General features: G+C 42.5%; 1 protein-coding gene across 1 annotated transcript in view; it reads right to left on the reverse strand.

Moving 5' to 3' along the window:
• Nucleotides 1–13,685, reverse strand: part of ELMO1 (engulfment and cell motility 1) — a 551,882-nt gene extending 538,197 nt beyond the window's left edge. Inside the window, exon 1 of the mRNA XM_003788592.3 lies at nucleotides 13,406–13,685. The gene's annotated coding sequence lies outside the window, so the exon portion shown is untranslated. The remainder of the gene's footprint in view (nucleotides 1–13,405) is intronic.
• Between the last annotated feature and the right edge of the window lie 7,912 nt (nucleotides 13,686–21,597).

The following is a 21,597-nucleotide window of genomic DNA, read 5'->3' on the forward strand; positions in this document are numbered from 1 at the left end:
TCCCAAAAGTTAAAGGCAGCAGCCAGCAGCTGAGAACTAAAGTCCTGGGGTGGTTCCCCTTTCCCTGAACGAGACTCTGGATACCCTCTTTTGCACATAATCACTTCAAATGGATGTGCCCAACTCTTCATCATATAATTTCTGGATTTTGAAGGACAAGTGAAATTCAACATTAAAACAATGATGCCATTCCTCTGGGCCTTACTCTTACCTGGTTATGAAAAGTTACCTATGGTAACCTGTTCACTGTCTGAAAAACTATGTTAAAATAAAAACAAACCCTGGGATTTTCATGTCTTCTATTTCCATGCACCCTCCATACATGTCTTATCCTCAGTCAGTGGTTCTCAACCTTCCTAATGCTGGGGCCCTTTAATACAGTTCCCGGGGGTCACGACATCAGTTGAGAACTGCTGTTCTCAGTTCTGGGCACCAAATCTCAGACTGTTTCATCGCACTTTCTTATGCAAGAGTTGTGAGGAAAGATTCTAAGTTGCCCTAAGCAAGTCAGCAGTCACGACATTCCAAGGCCCACACAGCGGGATGATGTCTCATAGGGTACACGAAGGAATAGCCGTCCTGCCCTCTCCTCTCTGCCATCTTGTGGGCAGTGACCACAACTGGGAGGACAGTGTGCTGCCCTGTCTGTGCTCAGAGCACTGCACCTGAGGTGGCAAATCGCTCCCCATCCTTCATCAAGGTGCATGACGGTGACCCACTCAATACAACATTTCCATGTAACAGGTGCAACTCAGGCAAAAAATGAATTTCACAAATTGACAAAAACTTGGCAGCAGGAGTGTATACCATATGGTATGCTGCAGAAAAGAGGGTTCGGTTTTGAATCGACATGACTTGGGGAAACCAGCTTTTCTGACACCTGAATTCCTCATCTGCAAAATGGGTACAAGGTAAACAAAGTACTTTTTTTTTTTTTGAGATAGCATCTCACTCTGTCACCCTGAGCTGAATGCTGTGGCATCATAGCTCACAGCAACCTCGAACTCTTGAGCTCCAGCAATCCTCTTGCCTCAGCCTCCTGAGCAGCTGGGACTACAGGGGGCTGCCACAATTCCTGCCTATTTTTAGGGACGGGGTCTCGCTCTTGCTCAGGCTGGTCTCAAACTCATGAGCTTAAGCAATCCAGCCACCTCGGCCTCCCAGAGCCGCCTCGGCCTCAAGCTAGGATTATAGGCATGAGCCACCACATCCAGCCTAGAACACTTTTAAATGGCTACATATCTTGATATAAATATAACTCTCCAGTGATTTATTTTAAATTTGTATTGTTACCTATACCTTTGTATGGGTCCTTAAATGTATACGTAACATTGGATTCTATTTAAATTTACACACCAATCTTGACATTAAAAAGATGCATGAGACACACAGGACATTCTAGGGCCTGAACAATCCACATTCATTCCTCGTTTTGTAAAAGAAAAAAAAAAGGGACTGGAAATTTTATACACTGAAGACAGTGTGCATGTGTCAGGTCCAATGGAGATCCGCGTACAGTGATTAGGTATGACTTTTCCCCATTACAGTAATGGCAGTGGGGGATGGAGCCCAGAGGACATTACTTCCAAAGCACAAGTCTGGAGAAGGCACATTGCTGTCCTACAGACTGTGTCCTACCCACACAGTCTACCCTTCGCATTTTAGTGTCTAGATGGAAGTCTCTCTTTTTTTCAACCCACTCCATAAAAGCCATTACTGGGTGATTGTTTCATGGGCACATGAGCTACTGCTTCACGAGCTGGCGAGCTGTAAGCTAGCTGCTGCCTTCCTGAAAGAGTGCAAGGTATAAAAGGCATCCAAACAGACTGCCATTGCCAGAAAGAATGAGAAGAAATGGAAACAGGTGGCTTCTACTCAGGTGGCCATAAAATGAACTGCCCAACCAGGGACACTTTCAAAATGAGAGCTGGTGCAATCAGTTATGCTGGGAACACACAGCCATCCTGGTTTGCACACTGCCATCCTCCTTTTGCGTTTCTATTTTTATCCCCAGTGTAGTTTCTATCTGGCTGAAACATGGGGAGCTGGCTCAGATTAGGGAAGAAAAAGGAACACTTTGCAACCACCCACCTGCCAATGAACATTTCCCCTGCCTAGTGGAAGGTTCCAAATGATTCAAAAGGGGATGTTTACAAAGTGTCACTGGATCCACTGAGCTTCCTTTATATGCTACATAATCACATGAAACCCCATTCAACTGAACTGCTCCCCCACTACTGTTCCTCAAACTCGGGGGTTCTCACAGGGCTCCTGTCTACACAAACAACCTTAGAAAGCTGGAATCCAGGAAGGAGAAAGAGCCCCGATCAGCAACCTCCATTCTCTTTCCCCAAAGAACACTAATAATAAAATAAAATGGTAAAATGCCACTTTAGTTAAAACTGAACTGGGGATATACATTGTTTTTTCTTTTTGAGACAGATTCTTACTCTGTGCCCTGGGTAGAGTGCCATGGCATCATAGCTCACAGCGACCTCAATCTTTGGGGTTAAGGGATCCTCTTGCCTCAGCCTCCCAAGTACCTAGGATTACAGGCACCCACCACAACACCTCGCTGATTTTTCTATTTTTTTTTTTTTTTTAGTGGAGATGGGGTCTCCCTCTTGCTCAGGCTGGTCTCAAACTCCTGAGCTCAGGCTATCCAGATTCCTAGGATTACAGGTGTGAGCCACCATGCCTGGGCTGATATACATCTATTTAGAAGAATCCTCATCTGTGGACTCTGAGTTGCTAACTTGATTCATTATGTCAGTTCTTTTAATTCATCATCAATCACAATTTACCCTGACCTGTATTCAAAGCTGAGTAGCTTTGTATTCTTTTTTGTAAATTTTACTTTTAATTGATAAACGGTAATTGTTTATATTTATGAGGTACAATGTGATATACAGATACACATATGCCTTGTGGAATGATGAGATCAGGCTAATTAACATATTCATCAACTGAAATAGTTATCATTCCTTTGTGGTAAGACATTTAAAATCCTATCCTTTGAAATATATAATACTTTGGGTTTTCTTTTCTTTTCTTTCTTTCTTTTTTTGAGACAAAGTCTCACTCAGTTGCCCTCAGTCGACTGCCATGGCATCACAGCTCACAGCAACCTCAAACTCTTGAGCTCAAGTGATCCTCTTGCTTCAGGCTCCCGGGTAGCTGGGACTACATATGCCTGCCACAACGCCCAGCTAATTTTAGAGACAGGGTCATGCTTTTTTTGCTCAGCTGGTCTCAAACTCCTTAGTTCAAGCAATCTGCCCCCCCCCAAGAGTGATGGGATTATAGGTATAAATTATATAGTGCTTTATTGTTAACTATGGTATAGTCACCATGCCATGCAACAGATCACCAGAATCTGAAACTCTGTACCCTTTAACTCTTTAACCTACATCTCTCCTTTCCTCATTAACACCCCCTTTTCTCCAGCATTCTTGAAGAAAAGATGTATAAAGCCAACAGTCTAAGCAAGAGTTGAAGTGTCCCCTGCGTGAACGGCTCAACTACAACTTGAACTTTGCCTTAAAAATGAAAACAATACAGCCTAAACATTTATACCCTCATATTAATCAGAAACTTTAAAAAATGTAAAGAGAAGAGTTGAGGAGCAATTACCTAAGCCACTAAAGGAAAATAAAATAATAAATCCATATCTTTATTTTAGCAAGAGATTTGAATTTAAAAAATAAATGAGTAATGATTATCACTAACAAAAGCAAATCCAACCCAGTACTTTCAGATTGCCCCGCTTTACAGTTATTATTACATTTAACACATTAACTCCCCAAGTGAGTTTTATTTAACTCACACTACTTTTGAGCCCAGCACCTTGTGAAACACATCGCTCGCACAGACACCCATACCAGAAAAAAAAATTTTTCCCTTGGGGCCCCGGTGTTTTATTAGGTATGTATGAGTTGTATATGCTTCACCAGGTTCTGGGCTCAAAACTAATGTGAGTTAAATACAACTCACACATCAGTTAATGTGCTTGATCTAATGAAACACCCTAGCCCCAAGGAAAAAAAGCTTTTTCTAGTATGGCAGTCAAGGTGTTAATCATCTCAGCAACTCTCAGAGGCGGGGACTCATATTATCTTCATTTGAAAGACATGAAAACTGAGACTGATGAAGATGATTAGCTTACCTGAAGTCACCCACCTGGTGTACTCGAAAGGAGACTCAAACCCTCAAGTAAGTATGTACTCATTTCACTTTAAACCTCAGACTCCTTTTCTTATTTCCCAAATCCAATCAGTCATCAAATCATTTACTTTTTGTCATCAGTGACTACAGACAAATATCTTGCATCCACCCACCATTCCTGTCCTTTTCTTCTGCTCAGCCTCTGGCAGGGGGACTCAGACTAGAAGGTGGGGGCAGGGCAGCCTGTATCCAAGTTGCATTTACAAGGCAAGCACGCTGCTTTATTTATTTATTCATCAGACCAAGACCCTGTGTTTATTTGGGTAGGCCTGGAAGGCAGGCGTTTGAAGCGCCCATGCTTCCCGGGCCCCTTCCCCCTGCTGCACCATCTAATCCATCCTCCAGGATGCCTTGGGACTTAGAATTTTCACTGAAATCCTACTGCATCTTTTCCTTGCCTAAAATCCTTTGGCTTGCTTTCCTGCTCAATCAATCTGAATGCCCAGCACCTGGCAGAGCTGACACACAGCCCCTCCCACACTTTCCTCCACCACCTTGACTGCTGTATTCCCTGGAGATATCATGTTCTTTCTATTAATACTCAGTTTTCCAGATCCTTCTCAAAAGTCACTTCATTTGTGAACTCATTCTTCTGTGATCTGCAAATACTCTTATTACCCCTCAGAGGTCTGCCTCTGATACAGCCCTTCACCCCTGTTCCACATACAGCCTAGAAAATGCAATCAGAACGGCTGCAGACTGAATGACTGACTGACTGAATGAATGAATGAATGAATGGAACATTATGGTGGATGCTGTAAGCCCAACAACAGTTTAATTTGAAAACACTTACATATGTTTTAAGTTCAAGCCACACATCTCTTTTTAAAATATACAATTAATAAATAAAGCTGGCAAGGTGCAGTGGCTCATGCCTGTAATCCTAGCACTCTGGGAAGCTGAATCAGGAAGACAGCATGAGGCGAGACATTCCAGACCAACCTGCAAAAAGTGACAGGCCCGGTACCTACTAAAACATTAAAAAAAAAAAAAAATCAGCTGGGGGCAGTGGCACACACCTGTAATCTCAGCTGTCAAAAGGCTGAGGTGGGAATGCTTGAGCAGCCCAGGAGTTGGAGGTTGCAGTGAGAAAAACTCTGTCTCCTACTAAATAAATAAATAAATAAATAAATCTTTACTGTGTTTCTCTCACATGAATCTAGTCAAATGTTTTCCTCAACTGAAGAATGGAGAGTAATCAACAAAATCGTTCTAATGAGTCAAAGTCACTTCCTGGTGAGAGATGATGGAGACATATCACTCATTGACAAGAAGTGTTGATTTGACCTCATCTGTGTTAACTTGCTATAAACACCGACAAGCACTGGAGAAAACAGAATTTAGCTGCTGCTATGGTCATTTTTTTGCTTCTAAAGACCTTCATTATTAGAAGAGCTGCCTGGATATGAGTGTGTGTGTGTATGTGTGTGTCCTTCTCTTACATACTTAATATTTAGTGTAGGAAAGAATCAGTCTCATTCCCCCAAACCAAAATTATTGAGTAGAGATCATTCCCACATTTGGAATAACTAGGGAGCAGGTCTACTCTAAAATCTAAGAAATGGTAGGGTGAAGTAGGGGTGGGCAGGAGTCAAATACAAACCAGCCTTACTGAGTGTGATTGGAATTCACTCTGCACCCGACCAAAAATGTGCAATCTGACCGTCCCCTCCACTGGCTCTACTTCCCAAGCCACATGCCTTTGGAGGGCCGAGGAGCAAGCCAGCTGTGGTTGTGCATTTGGGCTAAAGAGCCCCAAAACAGAAAAAAATATTATTTTGAAATGCATTACTCTTCAAAATTAAGGGTAATTGTGTGTAGCAGCCTGGAAAATATAGCTCATCCAGTACTACTCAGCCACTGAATTCCACAGCACAAAACACTGTCACTTTAAACGCAATTTTGAACTGAAAAAAAAAAAAAAGGCACAAAGGGCGGAAGGAAGGGTGGAGGCTTGCTATAGGGCTGTGACTTATAAGAAGGCAGATGCCTTGGGGAGACAGAGCTCGGAGACAAGCACAGTACTGCTACGGTGCTGAAGCCACTAGGTGCTGCTGTGGGCTACTACAGCAGCCGTACAGAGAAGGCAAGCAAAAGGTTGACAGAATTACATAAGAAAATTAATGTGGCAAGATTAGGACAGAAATCTAATGGACAAATTGGGAAAGGACTTCATCTTACCTTGAAGGCTTCTCTCTGACCTGCTATAATGTCCCGGTCACACTAGTGGAACATCAATATCTATTACTACCCAACTAGCCACGGTGGGTTTGACAAGTGAAGGGGGAGGCACCACACTCAGTTAATTCATTGCCAGGCAGACATGACAAAGGCCTCTCTGAATGAGCCAGTCTCACCCACCTTCCCCCTCGTTTCATTCTTCTCATTCCCATTAGTTAAAGGTTACAGTTGACACAGTAACCAGTGGTCAGAATTCAAAACCTTGTTGGGAAAGTGAGACATAACTCACTAGTTACAGTTTTGCTCACAGCCACAGGGTAACAGGAAGACATAGGCATGAAATTCAAAGGTCAAAACCATCTGGGTGAGGGGAACAATGGCAATACAGGAGTGAAGAGAGCTGGAGAAGAAAGTTAGAGAGCCCGAGGAAGTAAAAGAACATAAAGGGCGAGCCCCTCATGTGTGACGACATCACCCCGGATTCTAAGGAATAACCAGCAACAAGAAAACTGGGGCAGTCCCAACTGCTGTTGAAAGTCTGTAGACTCTTTGTGACGCACAACTGGCCTGACGTATTCAAAGTAGTGGTTCTCAAGTGAGGGGGACACCCGACAGGACAATCTGTAATACCTGAAGACATTTTGGGAGTCACAACTGAGGATGCTACTGGCACGTGTGAACAGAGGCCAGGGGAGCTAGTAAGCATCCTTTAGTGCACAGGTCAGCCCCCACAGCAAAGAATTCTCCAACCTGAAATGTACTGAGGTCGAGACCCCTAAAATACAGGGGTCAATAAAATAGACAGCAGCCTATAAGTAGAAAAGGGACAGCACCAGCAGCCTGGGCATTTCCCAAGGGAGAAGTCATCCTGGTCAAAGGACTCCGCTCTCTGGCTCCCTGCATTAGTATTAATCCAGGGCAACAGAAGTAGCAAAAGTTATTGATGTTCTAGAAAATATTCAGTTAAGTAAATTCCCCTTCCAATTGGTTCCCTCCCAACTGGTCCCATACTTTTGCCTTCACCATGACTCATCTACAGAGAAAAAAAAATGTTGGCTAAAAAATACATGCCCATTCTCCTTGGCAAATATCACTCTCATTTTAGATTAATAAATTGTATTCTGGCTTATGTGATTCAAAATCATGAGCTAAGTTGATGGGCATTGTGTCCCTGAGAGAAGGATCCACTGGCTCTCAAGGCTAAGGTCAACATTAGAATAAGATATCCAAAGGTAGTGTCAGTTCTGAAGAACTGGACTTTGGTGGTAGCAGAGACATCCCTGAATGCCATGATGACCCGGGCACATCCCTCTGAACCACATACAAGAGTGAGGAGCCCCCTGGATGCCACAGCAATTCAGCTCCACATAGGGTCCTGGCCTCAGATGCTGACGAGTCCAGGAGAACTGACCAGAGAGGAATTAGCCAGCACAGGCATCATGGTGCAGGGGAAAGAAAGAGCAGTAGAAAGAGTCAGACTAGTTGGGTTCGAGGCTCATATGCACTCTCCAAATATCCCTGGGACATTCATTCCTCCAAGTCACATCTATAAAAATGGGATAAAACATTATGTAGATTATTCCCCATCACTTCCTACACAGCATCCCAGGAGAAAAGGTGTCAGTCCAACTGATCCTATAACCCCAAGGCCACCAAGGGCTTATCTGATCATCGGTCCATCGTTCCAACTACTGCTCCTTATCTGGAGGCACAACCCGTTCAGCACACAGCAGTCCTGGAGCTGAGCAAGCCTTTCCAGTGCTTTCTACTGAGGAAAGTTTTGTTCCCTACCTTAACTGTTAGAACAGTCAAAACTGTAGCCTCAGTTCCTAAAATTGAGGTTCCAATAATAATCTTGCTCAGATTCTGGAAATTGGTGTTTGTGGGGGCCCAGAACACTGAGAATCATCTCCTTCTATTTATACATGTGACTAATTTCTCTACTCAGCACTATGCCAGGTTGTTGGTGTGGGTAATTCTGTTTGATGAGCTAGCACTCCCTCTCTCTCACAGATTTCAATCTGGTACTTAACTGTTCACCCCACTTTAGGCCAGTAACAAAATTCTGCTCTGACCATACTTGCACTTATCTTCTAAAAGGTTGGAAAACACAGAGCTAAGATACAAGTGGTGAATTTAATCACAGGTCATGATATGGCTTTGCAGGCTTCAGTTCTGGCTATTACAGATTAAGTTCTAATTGTTAACAATGACAACCTGAATTATCCAGGGAAGGAAACACTGCACCAACTAGTGTGTGCAGTGTGCAGGCAGGCTGGCTTTGCTGAACTAAAAATGCCAGGCTGGCATATTCAAAGGCTCATCACAGGCCACACACATGTCACAGGAGCCACACCCTGTCCATGGCTGGCCTTCATCATCTTTATATTTTAGACAGTGCTGAAGCTCTCAGCATTGGACCTTTTTCTTCAGACAGACAGTCCAAGCCCAGGTGGGCGAAAACGCTTGATCTAATCATGCATCACAACAATTGTGGCTGCCACCAGAAAAGATTATAACTGTCTTTGCAAAGCTCTAAAAGTAACTGAAGTCACGCATATGGGGAATACTAGGCATGAAAATATGAAAGGAGTGTCTAGAAAAGACCTTAGAAGTTCTAAACTGAACTTTTTTCTTGGCGACAAAAGAGCATATCCTGTCAGTTTTATTCTAAGTAAGGTTAAAGCAAAGGGTCCTACTGCCTCTCTGCATCGCTAAAGTGAAAAGCACGTCACTCGGTTTCTAGTTCCTCTAAGATAGCAGCTTCAGGGCCCAGAACACTGGCAGTCCACAAACAGTGGCATTTTCAAAAGTTAAGCCAATGGCTGACATTTTTACTGCATCTGGTTCAACATCTGGAAATAACACCTCTTGCAAGGAATTAAATCAATTGCATTTTATAAAACAGAACAGCTAAGTATTTCCTAAGGTACGGCCTTCAGTACCATTTTTATCAGAAACCCTGGCAAGTTAGTTAAAGCTGTAGATTCCTCCAGAACTATTATTATTATTATTATTATTTTAGACAGAGTCTCACTATGTCACCCTCAGTAGAGTGCCATAGCATCACAGCTCACGGCAACTTCAAACTCTTAGGCCTAAGCTATTCTCTTGCCTCAGCCTCCCAAGTAACTGGGACTACAGGTGCCCGCCACAATGCATGGCTATTTTTTTGTTGCAGTTGTCATTGTTTAGCTGGCCCAGACTGAGTTCAAACCCGCCAGCCTCAGCGTATGTGGCTGGTGCCCTACCCACTGAGCTACAGGCGCCACCCCTCCAGAACTATTAAAACAGACTTTTAAAATCACAATGCCCCACTTTGAGTGATACTCCAACATTAACATCCAATGTCTGTTTTGTGAAACACTGTTTTCCATCTTCTCTTTCATGTTTTAAACTGCTGGTCTGGACTTACTAAATTGTATCCTAATCCTCTCATGGGTTGCAACCCTAAGCTTAAAAAAAACACTAGCCTGGTTGACGAGAAGGAAACAGAACTAGAGCTGTACGATTAGCAGCAAACACTTCAGCCTTTGTGATGCAGTGGGTTTAGTAATTCCCCACCTTTTCCAAATTCAACAGAACGTCTTATAAACCATACTATCTCCCTTGGATGGTTGCAGGCATTAAAAAGTGGTTGCAGGCTTCAGTTACAAACCTTAATGGTACCCACTGTCTTAAATCTGGACCAGAAATTGTTACTCCAGCAGAAAGACCATCTCTAACCCTTCAGTGTTAAGAAAGATGATGAAGTAAGCAAAGTGTGTGCTCAGGAGAGCCCCTACCACACGGCCCCAGCCACATCCTCTGGCAAGGGTTTCAAAGCCCTCCCCTCCCCCACCACTCCCTACCCACTCACACCAAAAACCCAAAGGGGGTAAATTATTTTAAAACATTCAAGTATTATCTTCTCTTCAAAACAGTAACTCAGTAAATGCTTAGGACTTAGCCATACTTGTAGGAGCCCCTCATCTCCTTTCTCCCTTTTATTTGTCTTCTCCTAAGCATCTCTTACCTCTCCTCTTCCCTGCACCTGCCACAGCTTTCCCTTTCTGCCTACCTCACAGCCTTCTCTCCTCTACCTTCCCTTTCTTCTTAGAGAAAAGAATGAGATCGAGCAGATGCCTCTGATTTCACTGTGCCTACAACATGCCCTCCTCTTCAGAGGACATTTTTTTTTTCTAAAGCAACATCAGACCTGGAGCGGTTATAGGTTATTAATAATATGTACTGATTTTCTAATCTCCCAAGGAATCACCTCTCTGTTCACATCTTGGGTCTGAAATTCTAAAGGAGGAATCTACTCAAGGCAGAATGGAGTCTGAAAGAACAGTAGCTGGACCTGGGGCAAATAAATACCAGGGGAAAAGAACAAAAGCCTATTCCCTGGGCTTCTCACTTGTCATGATGCCAGAGTATTTTCCTGGTATACAGTAGAACCTCTGTAAGTTGAACACCAAAAGGACTGTCACAAACTGGTCAACACAGAGGGGGTCAACACAAGAAACTAGGCCTAGTGTACTGAAACATACATGTGGTGCCTGCCTGGTCAATGAAAATTAGGTCAACTCGAGGCGATAGTCAATGTTGGGAAGTGGTCAACTATGGAGGTTCTACTGTATTTCCCTCGTGTGCCTCTCCCAACATAGCCATCTGACTCTCATCCAGTCAATCAACAAATGTGCACTGAGGACCTACTATGTGCTCAGAATCCATCTAGGTTATGGAGCTATATATAAGAAAAGGTAGTCATTGCCCTCCTGGAACTTCTAACAGGGGAGACAGATAATAATCAAATAAAACAAATCAATATATAATACCAGGGGGTAATGAGTGCTAAGAGAAAAAACTGAGTAATGTCAGAGGACCAGAGAGTGGCTGGCTGCTATTTTATATGACGCAGTCAAGGAAAGCCCCCTGTAAACTGGTAACTGGGCTGAGCCCTGAAATAAGCAGAGGAGTGAGCCATTTGGACATGTAGGGGAAAGCTCTAGAATAGCACGTGCAAAGCCCTGGGAGAGAGCTCAGGGGAAAAGAAGAGTGGGAGGGGATGTAGTTAACAAGAAGTGGGATAGAAGGGAAGACCAAGCTACCCACCCTGTAGCCCAATGACCGCCCCGGGTCCTAAGATCCCCCAGACTCCCACCAAGATCTGCCTTTCAGCCTGCCTCCCTCTGACACCTACCAAACTTCTTGTTCCCAGATTTCCTAACCTCCTGACACAATCACTCCTCCAGAGTCCCAGCGCTCTAGGTCATTCCCTCACAATTTACCAATCTGTTCAATTTTTTCTTAAAGGCAACATGCACATTTAACCGCAGCTTCCCAGAGATAGGAAATGTACCATATAGTAAAGGGCAGAGGTTCAAAAGGTCAGTTATTAAAAAAAATTTAATGTCTGCTATGTGGCTGCAAGGCATCTGCCTCCTAATTTATAATCTCTAGTTCTGTAAATTGGGGGATAATAATCCTTGAGACAACCTTGGGAAGGTAGGGAAGTGAGAGAACCTGAAATCCCATGACCACAGGAGGCCCCGCAGCTGCCAGCCTTTGCAACCTCAAAGTGATCCTGAACGGGATTAGGTCTCTGTAGTTCTCAAAGTTGCTCTCAAAGATTTAATAGATAAATGCAGTTCATTACTTTTATTGCTATAGGAATTAAGGGGATAACTCAGAAATTATTCCACAGCCCCACCCACCCCACCCCAGCGCCCAACCCTACCGCCTTTGACATCTTAACCATAAAAAATTAGGTCCTCATGCTTTATGGCAAGGGTGTTGGGAGGCCAGCTGTCTGAGACACAGAACATCACCAAATATGCTCAGAGAGTCTCAGCAGCCCACTCTAAACCGGATCACCACGGGGTGCCAAGCCCTGGAACTTCAGGTCAGTCAGTGCAGGTCTGGCCGACACCCCGAACCCAGTTGCCAACTTCAAATGGCCCCTAAAGTAGGAGGGATCACTTGGCAGGTAGTCCCTGGCCGCCAAGCCCCCTGCGGTCTCTCTCTTTCTCTTACACACACATACACACACACACGAACACGCGCACACACACACACACACACACGCGCGCACACGCGCAGACCGCCTTGCGCGCGCCCGCGGCACAGCACAGACTTCCCAACCCTAAACACACGCGCGCACCCCCGGGCCGGCTGAGTTCTGTATTTCCTCTTCCTCAGAGCTACTCGGAAGATCGCGGCCGCCTCTCTCCAATCCTACCCTTGGGCCCCTGGCGCGCTGCCGCCCGCTTCTCTGAAAGCGCGCCGGGTGCGTCCCCTCTCCCATGCCGGGACCTCTGTGAAACCCCTAATCGCCTTTCCCGGTCTCATGGGGGACATCAGCGTGTCCGCAGGAGCAGAATATTTACTAGCAATCTACCCCGGGGTTCCTAGTTGCCCAAAACGCCCTCTTCCCGCCCCTCCGGACCCCCATTCCTCTCCAGCCCATCACAGCCCCCTCCCAGGAGCCCGCTCGCCCGAGGATTCGCTCCCATTCGGTAGAGAGGAAGAAAACCTAACTCCGAACCACCAGCCACGTCTTTGGCCCTAAGAATTTTGACTCGATGATCCCAAGCCCCCAATTCCCTGTCCCCCAAACCTCCACCCCAGCAGCGCAACCCTCCAGAGCCCCACTCCCACCCACCCTGGACAAAACGCTTCCGCGGGCTCCCAGCCCCGGGCCCTACGCTCCATCCCAGGGCGCTGCATCTCCAGCACCCCTACCCTCCACTCCCAATCCCATTCCCGCCGCCCCCCTGTGCCCTGACTTTCCCAACTGCAGAGAGCCCCCAACGCCCCGCAGCCCTCACCCCGCAGAGCGCGGCGACCACCCCGGCTCTAGCCGCGCCGCCCCCAGGGAGAAAACAAAAGTGTGTCCACGGCGCTCGGAGTCCCCGGGAGCAAGACGCCTCCTCCCGGCTCCAGTCCCAGCCCCCTCCCCGGCCGCGCTGAGGTCAGCGAGTCGGGGCACCGCGCCAACCCAGGAAACTTTACGAACCTGCTCAGGGGTCGCAGGACAGCGGCGGCGGCGGCGGCAAGTGTTCCCAGCGATCAGAGATCTGGTGACCTGTGATCATGGAAGCGGGGCCGGAGGTTCTGTCGCCCAGCTCGAGGCCGCGTTGGTATGGGTGGCTGTGCCTCTATCCCGTGCCCATCCTCGCCCGCTCCCGCTCGCCCAAGCACACGCACTTACACTCTGGGTCGGCCGGCTGCTGCGCCGCCGGCTGCCGCTGCTCTCACTTCCTCTTCCTTCCTCCTGCTGGCCAGAGACACATTTTGCATCTGCAAGGCATCCCGAGATCAGCCGCGAACTCTCCTCCCGAGCGGACGCTGCGGAGTTGCCGCCGCCGCCCCCGGCACCTGCGCCCGGACACGCGTGGTTGGCGCGTTCGCCTAGCGCCGGCACTGTGATGCTTGCGCACTGCACTTTGCCTGGTAGCGGGTGGAGGGGTGCCCACGACTTTTTGAAGTCCCCCTGTTTAAAAAGAGGGAAATAGCAAACACCATGCACGCCTAAAATCTGCTATAAATAATGTGTGTGCAGAGCATGACTTCGAGGAGCTCACACGCGGCGCTTTGCAGGCACTAATTAACTCCGTCACCCTCACAGCGCCACCTCCGGGAGGCCTAAAGCGGGTGGCATTTTGTTACATGCTTTCATTTTTGGCAACTGGTTTGGGAATTTAAGGGGAAACTTCGGTGGGCTGTTTTAAAGCTACTTTATAAGGCCAGTAAGTTTGTGTTGACGCTCAGCCCCTACCCTTGGACAGAGGCAAAAGTAACAGAACAGGTAATTTACGTACCCTGCAGTTGAAACTACCGGATTTATTTCTAATGAAGACAGAGACTCCCAAATTTTGTGTAACTTTACATAAAGGAAGACATTCCACCCCCGATTTGGTATTTAGGGTAAATGACTTAATTCAAGCAACCTTCTTCAATCATTTCAAAGCAGAAATCAAATATGTTTACTCCCAGAGTAGCTGGCAAGAGGGAAATAACAGTTGTTGGAGGGCTGCGGGAGAAACACCTGTCCTCTCCCAGTTCAGAAACATCCACATTGGCTTTACCAGAAAATGCAAGGGCAGTTTCTATGTATTCCTTTCTAAATGGCAAAGGAAATAAGTTGAGGTAAAGAGACAGTAGAATCAAAGGTAAAAAGCAAAGCTCCTCTATTAGATTCTGTCCTCCCCTCAACTCCCATCCCCACCCCGAGATTTAAATTTTAACCCTGTGCTGGCTGCCCTGTAGCAGCCAAGAGCCACAAGGGGCTGTTGAGAACTTTGAAATGTGGCTAGATCCAAAATGTTCTGTAAGGAAGTGTAAAACAGACACAGGAATTAGTGTGAAAAAAAAAATTTAAAACAATTTGCTAAGTATTTTTATATTTGTTATATTATTTCATAATGATAGTTTGATGTAATAAGTTGAGTTAATGCATTAAGAAATAGACATATATAATTAAAATTAATTTCATTGGTTTCTTTTTACATATTTTAATGAGGCTACTACAAAGTGTAAGATTACACATAAGGTGCTCATTAATGGCTCACATTATGTTTCTGATGAACAGCCCTGATCTAACCCCTTATTATAAGCATAACTCTGGGAGGCAGTAATAGTAGCAGTAATACATAGGTCCAAATGGTTATAAGCCAGTAACTTAAAGCAGGATGATTCCAGGAAAGCAACTTAATTACTTTATTTTCTCATCTATAAAACTGTAATGATATAATAATAAAAGTCAAGAGGGCAACTATTAAATGACGTGATTTAATCAGTAGTCAGTAAATGGAGACTTTACTGATGCTGCTGTGAGATGCTTGGAGTAATAAATATGAATTTGATCTACCGCTTTCTAGCTAAGGCAGATAGACTTTAACTTTATTGCATGCATCATGAGCACTCAGTAAATGTTAGCTGTCCTAAAGGTCCCTCCTTGCCCCACAAGTCAGGCAATGCACCTCCCTATCACCTTTGGTCGCAGGTCTGCCCTCTACAGTCAACATGGAGTAAATCACATTCTGTCTCCAAGACATAACATTTCAGATCTTTGAAGATAGCCCTCAAGTTCTATCTCAACATTTTTCTGAGGATAAAGCATTCTCAGTTACTCCGACTCCTCTGTGTGATGTGATAGGGTTCAAATCTCATCTTTGCCATCTTCTCCTTGAAGAATATCTGTCTCTGCCCTTTAAAAAAATTAGTTGTCTTGCAGATTAATTACCTAACCTACCATTAACAAATACAATACAGCATTTGTCATTTTTTTTTCTAAATGCACCTCAATTTTGATCAAAAGTGCAAGGGAAAGACTAGAAATTCTTTGCTATATTACTGTTAGACCGTGTTGATGCTTATGTAATTGATGTTTGGGCAAAAGTTTAGTCCACTTTCTCTAAGTCTCTTTGGATACGATTCAGGTACCCAGTGTCTGCATGTATCCACAGATTAGATAAAAATACTAGGATGCCATAATACACCCTGCTAAGGAGCTTACCCCACCAAGTTGGGAGAATAGAATTCTTTGGTTCACTGGTCCCTTCAGTTATTAATAATCCTCTTAACAGTGCAATTGCCAAACTTCTTTTTCTTTTCTTTTTTAATTTTTCCCCTCCTTTTTGTTTTATTTTAATAGGATTAGGGGATACAAGGTGAATTCCATTACATGTATGTATTGCATAGTGGTTAAGTTTGGGCTTTTATGCCCATCACCTGAATAGTGTATGTTGTACCTAACAAGTAATTGTTCATCCTTCACTTCCCTCATCTACTCCCCCAATCCCCTTTATTTCCATTAAAAAAATGTTAATACATTTAGGGACTACAAGTTTAATATAATTTTATATATATATATAAAAGTCTAGGCTTTAAGTATACCCATAACTTCAATGCCTCTACTCTTTTGAGTCTCCAATGCCCATTATACCACTCTGTGAGTCTTTGTGTACCATAGTTTAGCTCTAATTTATAAGTAAGAATATGCAGCGCTTATTTTTCTGTTCCTGAGTTACTTCACTTTGGATTATGGCCTCCAGTTTCATCCACGTTGCTATAAAAGACAATTTAATTCTTTCTTATGGCTGTGTAGTATTCTGTGGTATGTACACCACATTTTCTTTAACTACTCACTTGTTGATGAGCACTTAGGTTGATTTCATATCATTGCAATTGTGACTTATGGTACAGTAAACTTAAGTACAAGTATCTTTTGATATAATGATTTATTTCCCTTTGGGTAGATACCCAGTAGTGGGATTACAGAACCAAATCACAGATTTGCTTATAGTTGTTTGAGAAATCTCCATCCTGATCTCCATAGAGGTTATAATAGTTTGCATTCCCACCAGCAGTATATAAGTGCTCCCTTTTCATGGTATTCCTGCCAATGTCTATTGTTCTTAGACTTTCTAGTTATGGTCATTCTAATTGGAGTAAGATAGTATTTAATTGTTTTTTGTTTGTTTGTTTGTTTGTTTTTTTGAGACAGAGCCTCAAGCTGTCACCCTGTGTAGAGTGCTGTGGTATCACAGCTCAAAGCAACCTCCAACTCCTAGGCTCAAGCAATTCTTCTGCTTTGGCCTCCCAATTAGCTGGGACTATAGGCGCCTGCCACACACCTGCCTATTTTTGGGTTGCAGCTGTCATTGTTTCTGGTGGGACCAGGCTGAACGCGAACCTGCCAGCTCAGGTGTATGTGGCTGGCGCCTTAGCCACTTGAGCCACAGGTGCTGAGCCTTCATTGTGGTTTTAATTGGCATTTCTCTGATAATTAGGACATTTTTCTTTTTCTTTTTTTTTTTTTTGAGGTGATACTATTTTTATTTTTTTGCATCAAACAAGCTCTTTTTTAAAACTTTTTTTAATTAAATCATAAACATATAGATCTTGTATACATTAATGCATTTATGGGGTACAAAGTGCTGATTTCATATAGAATTAGCAATGCTTACATCACACTGGTTAATATATACCTCATCTCGTTTATTTAATTATTGTGTTAAGACATTTATACTCTATACTAATATATCTGATGTGTACCCTTGCGTTATGCACCATAGGTGTGATTCCACCATTCAACCTCCCTTGATCTGACCTCCCCCTCTCCTCTCATCCCCACTCCTCCCTCCTTCAACTTGGGTCATAGTTGTGATCTATTCTTCATATGAAAGTGTGATTGATTGTGATTAGGGCACTTTTCATATGTTTTTTGACAATCTGTACATCTTTTGAAAAAGTCATTTGCACCCTTTCTAATGGGTTGTCTAACTTTTTCTTTGATGAGTTGTTTGAATTCATAGTATATTCTCGATATTAGTCATTTTATGACTACAAGGTTTGTGAATAGTTTCTCACTTCATGTAGGTTGTCTGTTTACTCTTTTGTTTCTTTTGCTATACAGAAGCTTTTTAGTTTAAGTACCATTTATCTATTTTTGTCTTTGTTGTATTTACTTTTGAGGTCCAATTATAAATTCTTTGCTTAGGTCAATGTTCAGAAGAGTTTTTTCCTAAATTTTCTTCTAGGATTTTTGTTATTTCAGGTCTTACATTTAAGTCTTTAATCCATCATGAGTTAATTTGTATATATGGTGAGACAGGGATCCAATGTTCATTCTTCTGCATACGGCTATGTAATTATTCCAGCACCATTTATTGTATAGTGTCCTTTCCCAATGTATGTTTTTGACTACTTTGTCAAAGACTATTGATTGTAGGTATATAGTTGTATTTCTGAGTTCTTTATTCCATTCCATTGAGCTATGTGTCAGTTTTTATACCAGTACCATAGAGTTTTTGCTACTATATCCTTTAGTGTAATTTTAAGTCTGGTGATGTGATATGTATAGTTGTGTTCTTTTTTGCTTAAGATTGCTTTGGCTGGGCCCGGCAGTGCGGTGGCTCACACCTATAATCCCAGCACTCTGGGAGGCCGAGGCAGGTGAATTGCCTGAGCTCACAGGTTCGAGAACAGCCTGAGCAAGAGCAAGACCTCATCTCTAAAAAAAATAGCTGTAGTCCCAGCTGCTTGGGAGGCTGAGGCAAGAAAATCACTTGAGCCCAAGAGTTTGAGGTTGCTGTGAGCTGTGACCCCATAGCACTCTACTAAGGGCAACAAAGTAAGACTCTGTCCCAAAAAAAAGTGCTTTGGCTATTCAGGATTTTTTTGTTTGTTTGTTTGTTTGGTTTTGGTTCCATATGAATTTTCCAATTGTTTTTCCTAATTCGGTGAAACATGACATTGGTATTTTGATAAGAATTGCTTTGAATCTGTAGATTGCTTTGGACAGTACGGTCATTTTAACAATATTGTTTCTTCCAAACCATGAGCATGGGATTTTTTTTCCATTTGTTTGTGTTGTCTGTGATTTCTTTCATTGATGAGGAGTCGAGGAGTAGTTCTCCTTGCAGAAGTATTTCTCTTCCTTGGTCAAACATCTTCCTAGGTTTTGTTTTGTTTTTTGGTAGTTATTGCAAATGGGATTCAATTATTTGGGATTATTGTATAGAATTTCTATTGAAACTTTGGACACTGATTTTATAACTTGAGACTTTGCTGAATTCATTTATCAAATCTAGGAGTCTTTTGGAGGAGGCCTTAGGGTTTTCTAGGTATAAAAGCACATTATCAGAAAACAGATAATTTGACTTCCTCTTTTCCAATGTGGATGGCTTTTATTTCTTTCTCTTGCCTGATTGCTCTGGCTAGGACTTTTTAGTACCATGTTGAACAGAAGTGGTGAAAGTGAGCACTTTATCTTGTTCTAGTTCTTAGAGAAAGGGCTTTCAACTTTTTCCCACTCAGTATGATGTTTGCTGTGAGTTTGTCATATATGGTTTTTATTATGTTGAGGTATGTTCCATTTATGCCAGGTTTTTGGAGAGTTATTGTCTTGAAGAGATGCTGGATTTTATTAAATGCCTTCTCTGCTTTTGTTTAAAATTATGTTTCTGTAATGAATTATGTTTTTTGAATTGTGAACCATCCTTGCATCCCTGAGCTGTAACCCACTTGATCATAGTGAATTATCCTTTTGATGTGCTGTTGGATCTAGTTTAGAAGTATTTTATTGAGGATTTGTGCATCTATGTTCATCAGAGATACTGGTTTGTAGTTTCATTTATTGTTGCCTCCTTTCTTGGCTCTGGTATCAGGGTGCTACTGGCTTTGCAGAATGAATTATTTCTTCTTCTTTTGGAACCGGTTCAGTAGGATTGACACCAGTGTTTCTTTGTACGTCTGGTACAATTTGTAGAATTGGTTGTAAATCCACCTGTTCATGGGCTTTTTCATTGGAAGATTTTTTTTTATTACTCATTTCATTTTGCTATTCATTATAGACCTATTTGGGAGTTCTACTCCGTCTTAGTTCACTCTCAGGAGGTTTTCAGGAATTCATGCATTTTCTCTAGGTTTTCCGGTTGGTGAACATGTGTTTGTTCATAATGATCTCTGAGGATCTTTTGTATTTCTGTAGTAACAGTTGTAATGTTTCCTTTTTCATTTCTAATTGTGTTTATCTAGATTTTATGCCAGCTTTTATTGGTTAGTCTAGCAAGTGGTTTGTCAACTTTATCATTTCAAAGAACCATTTTTTCATTTCACTGATCCTTTGTATCATTACTCTGGTCTCTATTTATTTCTTTTCTTCTACTAACCTTGCGTGTTGTTTGTTCTTGATTTTCTAGTTTGTTGAAGCGCAATGTTAGGTTGTTAATTTGTGCTTTTTCTACTTTTTTGATGTGGGCATTTAATGCAAAAAACTTTTCTTTTATCACTGCTTTTACTATATCCCACAGGTTTTGATACATTGTGTTTTCATTATCGTTCATTTCAAAAATCTTTTAATTTCTGTATTTATTTCTTCATTGACCCAAAGATCATTCCGGAGCATGTTGTTTAATTTGTATAATTTCTGAAGTTCTTCTTTGTATTAATTTCTATCTTTTTTGTTTACTTGACTTGAGGAGATAGTTGACATAATCTCTATTTTTTTTTTTAATTTGTTAAAACTTGTTGCATGGCCTACCATGCAGTCTGCCTTGGAGACCATGGGCTAATGAAAAGAATGTATATTCTGTACTTTTTGGGAAGAATGTTCCATAAATGTTCCTAACGAACCATTCAGTTCATTAGGTCTAAAGTCCAATGGATGTCCAGTGTTTGTTGGTTTTCTGTCTCAGTGTTCTAATTCTGTGAGTTGGTGTTGAGGTCTCTCACTCTTATTGTGTTGCTATCTATTTCTTTTTTTAGGTCTAGCAATAGTTGTTTTGTGAACATGAATATTCTGATGTTGAATGCATACATACTGAGGATCATTAGATCCTCTTGCTGAATTGATCCCTTTTTCATTACCTAGTGACTTTCTTTGTCCTGTTTTACTGGTTTTGATTAAAAGTCTGATGTAAGTATAGCTACTCTTGCTCACTTTGGGTTTCCATACGCATGAAATAACATTCTCCATTCTTTTCTTTTCAGTGTATACCTAGGTTTATGTGTAAGGTTGGTTTCCTATAAGCAGCATATAGTTGAATTATACATTTTTATTTTTATTTTTATTAAATGATAGCTGTGTACATTAATACAATCATGGGGTACAATGTGGTGTTTTCATATACAATTTGAAATATTTTCATCAAACTGGTTAACATAGACTTTATGTCATTTTCTTAGTTATTGTGTTCTACTTTTAGAAAGATTCACTTGTACCCTTGTGAGATAAATCATAGAGGTGATCCCTCAGATCATGCTCCCTCTGCCCATCTACCCCTCTCCCCTCCCCTCCCCCTTTCCCCTCCCCATATTTTTAGGCTATAATTATGTTATAGTTTTCATATGAAAGCTATAAATTAGTTTCTTAATAGGGCTGTGTACATTGGATACTTTTTCTTCCATTCTTGAAATACTTTGCTAAGAAGAACATTTTGCAGCTCCATATAAACATGAAGGAGGTAAAGTCCCCATCTTTCTTTATGGCTGCATAGTATTCCATGGTGTACATGTACCACAATTTATTGTTCCATTCATGGATCGATGGGCACTTGGGCTTCTTCCATGACCTAACAATTATGAATTGGGCTGCAATAAACATTCTGGTACAAATATTTTTGTTGTAATGTGGCTTTTGGTCTTCTGGATATATACCTAATCAAGGAATTGCAGGATCAAATGGCAGGTCTATTTTTAGTT

Source organism: Otolemur garnettii, unplaced genomic scaffold (assembly GCF_000181295.1).
Source record: "Otolemur garnettii isolate 467f Iridium unplaced genomic scaffold, OtoGar3 scaffold00028, whole genome shotgun sequence".
Classification (NCBI taxonomy): Eukaryota; Metazoa; Chordata; class Mammalia; order Primates; family Galagidae; genus Otolemur; species Otolemur garnettii.